The sequence below is a fragment of the Apteryx rowi genome, unplaced genomic scaffold (genome assembly GCF_003343035.1).
Source record: "Apteryx rowi isolate R43461 unplaced genomic scaffold, aptRow1 scaffold_164, whole genome shotgun sequence".
Classification (NCBI taxonomy): domain Eukaryota; kingdom Metazoa; phylum Chordata; class Aves; order Apterygiformes; family Apterygidae; genus Apteryx; species Apteryx rowi.
Genome location: NW_020447908.1, coordinates 124,355 through 134,332, shown reverse-complemented (window position 1 = coordinate 134,332; position 9,978 = coordinate 124,355).

The following is a 9,978-nucleotide window of genomic DNA, read 5'->3' as shown; positions in this document are numbered from 1 at the left end:
TTCTAATTGTAGAAAGCCAAATCTTTTAATAGTTTATGGATAGTAAAAAGCATTATAGTTTGTATAGGAGGGAGTGGGAAGTTTTCATTGTTATCTTCACTACATTGCCTTTCTTGGATTTGATATAAGTATTTTCAAATGTTTTTTATAATTAGATTTGGTAAGTACTTAGAGTCATAAGAAATAACACTGAGAGATGATTTTTTTTTGGTTACAAAAATTTTCATTTTGAACCTGTGCAAACTTTTTAATATGAATGTGTTTCTTATGATTTTGGGTTAAGCTGTGCCGGCTGTATTCAATATCCTCACTTTAGGATTTTGATGACACAAAAGTTCAGAGTTCRTTTTGCCTAAAGCATTCTTTCTCTATTGAGGTTTCTGTGAAGAACAGTGAAATGTGACCAGAATAACCAAGTAATGACCAATATTCTAAGTTATCAGAAAGATAAAAAGGATTAAAGTGGCACTTTGAAATACAGCTCTGAATGTGGAACATATTGGAGAAAACATTTTCAAAGAGAGAAAAGAGTTTATATACTAGCTATAGATTAACAAAGTGCTGTTAAAAGAGCTGGTTGAAAGGTGAGATCTTTCCTGTCAGTAAAGGAAATCAACAGAGAAAAACAAGTCAAGAAGTCTTTCATAATTTGAAAAACTATGTATGATCCATGCATACTTGCAATTTGTATAATTAAGCATGTAGTTTTATAACATCGATGGAGTAATGCATCATATAAATTAGAAGCATTTTCTGGCCAAAAACCATTTTAAGGAAGATAACAGATTTCCTATCCTTTTCCTGTCACTGGAATAAAATGAATTCTGTCTGACTGTAATCTGCAAATAGAGAACAAAAAGCATTTAATCCAGGGATAAAATCTATTTCTACGCCCCGCCCGCTGGTTGTCATGCTTATTAAATTCTTTTTGCATTTCTTTCTACCATTAGGCATACAGAACATCTTATCTGGGAGCATCAGTAGTATGAAGGGTACATGGATATTTGCAAAAGAGTTTAGACATCTCACTAATGCTGCATGTGCAGGGGTCTACATTTTCAAAATCAAGTTTAGAGTTAGCCAGGTGTAGATCTATGAAAGGAATAGCTGGAATCAATTGTTCATCCAAGTGCACAGTCAGCATGCACGTATACATAATTGCTTCTATTCTCCACTTCTATCTGTGCATAAATTGTTTTATGTTTTAAACTGTATTAAATTGCCCAGAGCTGAGCAAGGGGAGAAATTATTTGGGATGAACAAATTTGGCATTTCTGCCCTTGGCTCCCCAGGGCACCTTATTTTGGTAGGCACACTGAAAGCACACATACCACATTGGCAGTATTGACTTCCACACAACATGACTTTCACTACAAGGGTGGCTGGGAGGTTGCTAGAAATAGTTGGATTTTTATACTAACTATTGAACTATTGAACTACTCTTTGAATAGTCCCCTACTTAGAAAAATACAACCTGAACTTTGGGCCAGTGGAAAAGAACATCCTCTAATAACTTTACCAGTCCCATGTTAGAGGGCAAGATCTTGGCTGAGAAACAGGGTTTTAGCTTGGTGGCCACTGTGCCCTACTTGGGAGTGGGAGTTAGGAGCCATGGATTTGAAACCCTCTGGCCTGAGAAGGAGGTGGAACTGGAGAGTTTGTGATCTAAGCCTTAGCTGGAGACTCGTAAAGGCAGATGTCACTGGGGTGTAATCGTCTGTCTGGTGGTGTTCTGCAGGTGTTTGTGCTGGAGTGATACTGGCACTAGACAGTATCAGAGGGACATCAATAACAGTGATCAGTCTTCCCATTTCTAATGTACCCAAGGAGTAATGAACAGAGCGTTCTTTATCCCAGCCTCAAAAATACTTAAATCTGCTCTTTTTACAAACATAGAAACAGCATACCAGTTATGACAGAACTACCATAAGGTGTCTCCGACAGTAGCTACCAGGATCACTTTTTCTTCTTTTTTTGTTTTGTAAAACAGTTTAGCAATAGCCAGAAAAAAAAGGTATTTCTGTGGGTATTCATTAACTTTTAAAAATTAATTGGCTTTAACTGTATTTGCTTACCTGTTAGGGTCACCTTCTATGTAGATAAGGTGCATCATGGCAGAAATGTTCATAATACAGTCAGGATAAAGTCTAAGCCCCAATGAATCCTACTAAATCATGGTAGTGCCTATTTTCTCTTCAGTAGCAATTTTGCCGACAATCAACCAATTTTAAGTTAATTTTAGAGAATTTATGCTGGCAGCAAATTTTAAAAATCAAATCAAGCACACTCACATAAAGAAGATCATAGAGGTATCTATCCTGTCAGATAAAAATAAATAAATAAAATAAACAAACAAAGAAACAAACAAAGAAATAAATAGATAAATAATAAATAAAAAACAAATAAAATAAAATTGGATGACCTGCACATCTATTCTTTGGTGCTGCAATTTTGAATTTTAGTGATTAAATACATGCAATGAATTGTTCACAGATGAGCTACATAGCAAAAATTATTCGACAAACTGTTTTGAACAGCTAATACATTCAAGGATGTTGTTACCTGTTCACAGACATTTCATAAGCCTAAAAGAAAAGGCAAAATTAGGCAAATAAATTATGCATCGTAAATCACTAGCCCAATTCTTCTGATATCTTATCCCTTTACTGTAGCTCCCGCTTTCACCATATGGAGAAATAAAATGCATTTCTAATTTGTTTTCTAATAAGTACTAATTAGTCCAGGCCTTTGAGATCCATAAGGAAATAAAGTGTGTCCTTGTAGCCTTCCAAATAAAGCTCTAAAGCTGCAGCTGGTACAGTCCCACATTGCTGTTCCTTCCAGCCTCCAAGAAGAAATTGAAATTATCCTTCATTTAGATTTTAATATCAGATTAAGTTAAAATCAAAATGACGAAAAGGAGCAGCAATCATTTAGTCAGTGGGCAATATATTAGAGCAGCACCTTTGTGGTGACTTAGGGCATGATCTGAAAGAACACAGAACATGTTAAAATAGAAGGAAGCAAATGGTTTTAAACTGTTTTTCCTCAGAAGATATTGTCTGAAGAATGGCTTCCCAAGGAAAACCTGTTTTGCTGTGGAAGATCCTATTCCCAAACCAGAACTGCTCTGTAGTAGTGATGTCCAAGGTCATGGCAGCATCTTCCAGGAGTGACTGTTGGGATGACCCATGAATTCATTTAGCCTCTCTCCCTCTATCCACTGAAGAATTTCATAAKGTATTCCTCAGCATTTGTCCACCTATATTTTCCTATAAAACTGGACCCTTTCTTTAAACTCTGGACCCCCTTTTAAGGAATAATTAGGTGTTTGGATACTTTGACTGTTCCTCTTCTTTCAGTACAGGGGTGCTTTCTGAGATATGTACTCTGGTGCATTTTTTAGGGGGCTGACCATGTCCAAGTGCTTTTGCACACTAATGATCTCTGCAGTTTCCCTCATGATGTGTGAACAGAATGCAAATGCTTTATCACCTGTACTGTTTCCTCTGCCCCATTCAGTCTGCTTTTAGGGGTCTCCACTTGTGTTTTTCACCTGCAGTTGATTCTGTCTTTTTGTACTGCCTGCTCTGATTACAATAATCTCCCCAGCCAATATCTGCCAAGGTTCCTGGGTCTCTAATTCAAATCTTTCCTGTAAAATTTCCTTTCTGAAGCAGAGAAGAATGTCTGCTCGTTACTCTGTTACACACAAACTGTACAGAGAAAGGTGATTTCATCTTGTAGATTTTTGTATTTTAAAATTTGTTCTAATTCTAATTTGGAAAAAGCAATAAAGAAAAAAACCCTCATATTCTTTTTCACTGAAGGAAGGAAAGGACATTTGGCAATCCACCCTGCACCTGTAGGCCCTGTGCACACAGCCGCTCTCCCTGGCAGGCAAGTGGGAAGCTGGGCAGGTGCAGTGTCAGGAAACCAAGCAGATCACCAACACAAACTTGGCAGTCAGGTAGGACTATGAGACCTGGTCAGGGCTCTGTCCCTACTTTGTCAAAATCAAACCACTTCTGCCAACCTTTTCAGTGTTTGTGAGGCAGCAAGTTCTTAGGCAAAAATGTTTCCCTGGCACTTCTGTGACCTGCTCTAAGTAAGTGCTGCTGTGTCTGCTTGGGTCAGGTGATGAATGAAATGTGTGATAGGTGATAGCATGAAATTTGGGGAGATGTGTCAATGCGCTACCTGGGGACATTTGCCTATACTATGTCTTGAGGCCCTGCAGAAGACGGGTCAGCTCTCGTAAAGTATTTGGGCCRGCTTTCCGTGGCGTGAAGCAATGTTTGACTTCCTCCGTGGCAGCTTAGCTAGTCACTAGTGTAGAAGCTGCCCTCTTCTTCAGCAGGCATCGTTCTGCAGGCCACAGTGGACTCTGTTTCACTCAGCTGAGCATTAGGCACGTGCTAAACAGAAGCCTGAGTCATCTGGCTGACATGAACTTGAGCTGATGAAGAGGGAGCAGTGAAAAAGAAACAAGTACTTCTGTTCATGCATGAAGCCCTTTGGTTGTGCAGGGACACTGTTATCTGTATGAATAATACCATACTCTCCAATGTTTGTCTGAATGCCTGAGGAAAAATGGGAAAAGGGCAGGGCACTGATACTGCAGAATCACAGTCCTTGGAAATTTTACAAATATGGTCACCAATGGATTTTCTTGTCACTTGATCATCTCTTGTGAGGATCACTGGTAACATTTTCTAGCATGCCCAAGGAGCTAAAATTTCTTTTATTTTGCTGACCAAACTGGATTAAAACAAATTGTTATGTTAACTTCCATGATAAAAATGCACTCATATTTTGTACGATATTTCCTAGGCATAGCCTCAAGAGTGCTGGGGAGACTGTACCACCCAAACATTCAGTTTGTGAGTCTGAACATCCCCAAGCAGAAAACAAACCCAGGCCTTCTAATTCATGACACTGAATTTTTTCACCTTTCTGTTTGGTAGGAAAGTAATTGCCATGTTTGAAAAGACTGTCATTACTGTATTTGTTGAGAGCCTGATTCTGCTGGTCATGCTCCCAAGGAAGCTTAGGTGGAGAATGTCTACTTCCAGAGTGTCTGTTGACATTACTGGTGGAGTTTTACAGGACATCAAAAGTGGTTATGTACAAAGAAATATTTGTAGGAACAGAGGGAACTTTATAAAAGAATAAAGTCCCTAAGGAATTCAGGCTGTTCTTGAGTTAGATGGCAACGGAGGGGAGAGAATTCAGAAYAGCAATTAGTGAAGAGGCTATCCTTGCCCCATTATATATGCCTACATCATTTAGTGTGTCTAGCCTGTGGGGACATGCTAAATTTCATTTTGCAGTCACCCTCATTTTCCTCTTCTCTTTCTGAGAACAATAATTAAAAAAAAAACATTGGATGCCATATCCATTTTTGGTACATGGAGTCTTAAAGGAGATAGACTCTGATGTGAATTCCTAAAAACTGGTTGTGATCCAACCTCATGTTCTCTGCTTGTTTGTTATTTTTACTGGTACCTATTTGGCTGTGTCTAGCTTGTGTGTTACTTTTTCTGCTCATTTCCATAAATAAAATGTTCTTTCTCTGCCATGTTGCTGTTCCCCCTGATTATTTCCCGCTGTGGCCTTGGTATAATAGCGTTTCTTCTTTTACTTAAAACAGCGTGCAATTGCATTTTGAGTTAAGTTAATGGGGGATGGAAAGGATGTAGCCAAATCTCTATAGGACTCCCTGAGTCTCACTGCAGAATCTCTACAAAACCTTTCTATGGGTCTGGCTCGGTTTTTCTGCTGATTTCTGTTGGCTTTGTTTATTACCTACCAAAGTAGAATATTTTGTATGTCACTTGCTATTTAATGAAATAGCCTACAGTAAGTTGGATTTCTAGTATTAGCTTCCAGGGAACCAGTAAGAGTCCAGTTATTGTTACTGCTATTGGAGCTGTATTGGTTCTTTGCCATCATTAAAGGAATAAAGTATTACATCTGCTACCCTTGCATTACAAAGCAGCTACATAAAGCTCAATGTGAGCTTTATTATCTGTTGGACTTCCCATAATGTCTAGCATACAATACAGTGCACCTATTTAGCAAAAAGGTTCCTTCTGCGATTGAACCTTCTCTTAGAAATAAAAAAGGATTTTCAGGCTGTGAATCTGCAGGTAGTAATTTTAATAGCCACTAATGTGAATTAATAATTCTAATAGCCTCATTTCTGATGCATTATCAGAATACTGGAGTGGGTTGCCATGGCTGCTATATTTTATCACTCACAGCTGTGTAAACTCTTTTAGGCAAGCTTTTTTTTTTTTTCAAAAAAAGCTTTCGTGTGACTTCTCACTGAGTTTGTTCTTATAACCCTCATTCAGCATGGACTTACACAGCTCCTAAGAAAGTGCTTTCTACCCCTCTGTGAGAATGAGACATATTATTAGCAGCTTGGAAAACAAATCACTGTCCAGGGAAATATTCAAGCTAAAAACAGTTCTMATCATATTGGCATATTTATTATTATGAATGCATGGTCTGCCCGATACTCTTCAAGAAATTCAATTGCCCAATGAAATATCCAATGAGACAGAAGAATATATTCTCCTTTTTCCAGGATTCAGCAAGCTCTGAAAAGCACAGTACATTTCTTGATTTGGGAAATTCTTATATGAGGCTGGGATTTGCACAGATGTAGATTTCAAATTTTGATAGATTTTCAATTCCCTGGGTAAGACCAAGATAAATCCTTAAGCAGGTGAGTAATCTTGTTCCTGTTCAGCAAAGAACTCAAGCACACAGAACTTAAGTTCTTGCTTAAAGCAAGCACTTGCTTAATTGCTGGTTGTATCAGATGCTCATCTAAAGTCGGTAATATCAAAGTAAAAGCTCAGGAGGCACACCACTCGCTGCATAGGGCTTTTTATCTCTGATATTTTATTTATCAAAATAAAATCATTCCTGTGCTATATATGGGCAACACAATGGTAGCTCCGATTTAGGTAGTATCTTAATCATATTGGCTAACAACACTAGTCCATCCATATTTATAAATCTCTTGAAGGTAGTGTTGCAAACATTCATGTCAAGGACACTCTACCAGATTTGTATGATAGCTATATTCAACGTCTAACTTATTAAACGGTGGATCTTAGAGTGGAGATTTACATCTGAAAATGAGACAAACTTTCAATTCCTTATCTGAAGAATATCTAGATTGCTTCGATCAGCAAAACAGCTCTAAATCTCACAATAACAGACTTTCTTGAGATAACGATGGTATTTTCCCAGAAGTGCAAGAATGGTCTTTCTCACAGAATTTCAACACTGCTATTTCTGGCTCTGGATTCAAGAAATGAAAGGGACAGTTTTTAAAAGCTGACTGAATGTCTTAAAAAAACATCTGTTACTGTTTTGATGCTACGAATAGATACAGGGAAAGAAAGGGATTCACCTGCACTCCTGTGCTTTCTGTACACCCGATCCTACTTTACCTCAAGACTTCTGCGTGAGAAAATTGAACACTTTTCAGGCAAATCTTGTTCTAGTGTGCTAGGAAATAGCACCAAAGGGCTGCAATATTTGTTCAGTGTGTGGGTATTGGAGGATAGGATCCCTCCTTAGAAACTTTTCTGTGGCATTGCTGTTTCCAGAGGCCATGGGAAGAAGACCTTGCTCTCCAGTTTGGGGCTCTGTAAGGCAGACCGTACTGTCCTTCAGTGGGTACTACAATTTCCTTCCTATCCTCTCTGCTCATTTGCAGAGTACTCACCTTCATGATGCCTCATTTGCTTTCACAGTTGTTTAGAGTCACCTCAGCTTTTGTACTTATAGTTAATGTACACTCTGTACCCTTAAACCCCTTAAAGCCTTGACCATGACAAAGCCAGGATTAAAAATCTTTGACAGATGACAGTCTTCCACTTCATAGATAACATTTTTGCCTTTTAAATATTAGTGCAGTTAGACAAAATTACATCTCCTTAAATGTCCCAGAGTGTGTCCTTCATGATGATGAATCACACTAGCTACATAAGACAGGTAGAAGAGCTCTAAAATGGATCCTGACATGATATATCCAAGCTACAGTGTCTCCTCTTGCTTGGATTCAACAACACTATTCTATATAATGTAGATATAAGGTATCCCTACAAATACATACACTCCCCCCACCCCTACAGTTAATTTGAAGTATAAACTGATACAAAACTATTATATTTTTTAACTGTGGAAAAATATTCTAGGATTTTTTTTCTTGACTCATTCTGCTTGTTAAAAAAAAAGATAGCTGAATCTTTTTAGATTACAAAAAGCTATCTTTCTCTAGCAAATATAGATACCCACACATTCGCCCTCAAGAAATAAGTATATAATCGGATTAGGAGATATTTCAGATTTGGACAACTCTAATTAAATTACTTCTAACTTTTACTGGCCTTTGTGGATCAATCTCCTCTTGACCTTCACAGTCCATCAATATAAGCAAAAGCAAAAAGAATCTCATATCTCAAAAAATAGACTTTTTCTTATTAAAAAAAGAAAAAACCCTGCAGTTGGCTGGATTTGCTTGCCACTTGACCTCATCATGCATTAACACTGGCTTAAAAAAACACATCTATTTTTTCACATTCACTTTCTTCCATGGTACAAATCTTGTGTAAAGAAATTTCCCATGCACTGTGGTTTTCTTCTGCATACATCATTTACCATCTTTCACGGTAAGGAATTTAAATGTATGCTGATGCTTTTATTGTCTTGACAGTTTAAGGATAAAAGTTCTGTCCAATGTGATGAACAAAAGGCTTTTCCCTTAAAATGTATAAAGTATAAGACATTTTCTTTACATCTCTTAGACAATTAAACGCCACATATTATTTTGCATAACATTTAGAAACTCTTTTACTTGAGAAACCTAGGATATATGTCTTTGAGGTCCTATTCTGATCTTTTGCATTTACATAGTGTAATTGTAATCTAATTGTGCATCTCCTAGCTTGTCATATTAATGAATGAGGACATACTCTGCCAGAATTCTGTCCTTTTGATGTAGACGATGTGCCTCAACTGCAGGCAATTTAAGTGGTCTGGAGGTAGGACTGGATGTTTAGTTTCTTGGCTCCTGCTGTGCATACATATACAATGTGCTTAAAAAATTTAAATGTTAGCATTTATATAGAGGCAAAAAGAAATGAAAAATTATTAAAATTAACTTTCTTTTATGAATTGAATTTAATTATAATGATGGCAGCATGCATGAAAGTTATCATTGCTGCTATGAAACCATGCTATGTGAATCAAGCCAGTCAACAATGCACAATCACTTTATCAAATTCAGTCTTGGGGTATGCACAAGTCATCTCAGTTAGAGCAACAAAATTCTCTGCGTCTCAAGACTGACTTTTCCCAACCTATTTTTGTGTACATCTGGAAGAAAAATGAAGTCCAATGCCTTTATCCCATATGTAGAAACGATTCATCTTAGGCTTCACACTGTCAGTGTTGAGGATAGTGCATTGACCTTGGATGACCCTGGTTTACAAGGATGATCTAGCCTCAGAAGTTGGGAAATGTTCACCATGTCACATTTAGGAATGTGCAAAATATTCTTTTGGACTGATAAAAAATTTAAAGGTTATGTAAAGTTTTGGAACTTCACTGAGATTAAAGGCTACTTTTTCTGCTAAAAAACCAAAAACATATTTCTAAATATCATTTTTACTGCTCAGAAAGAGGATGCTTGCTTGTAACAATGAGAATTTTCACTAAAGTGCAAAATCTGAGCTTGTCACAATTATATTTTAATTCACACTTATAACTTTATTTTAAGCAAAAAATCTTCAGTTGCTAGGAGGAGTAATAACATCTAGCTCTGAAAAAATTTGTGAACATTCACAAAATGAAAAATGGCAAATCTGGCAAACTCTGGGTTTGTCTTTTGCAACAGAGACTTCACAAAGACATATAACTTGGAAAAAAAAATCATTCCTCCACTTCTATTAC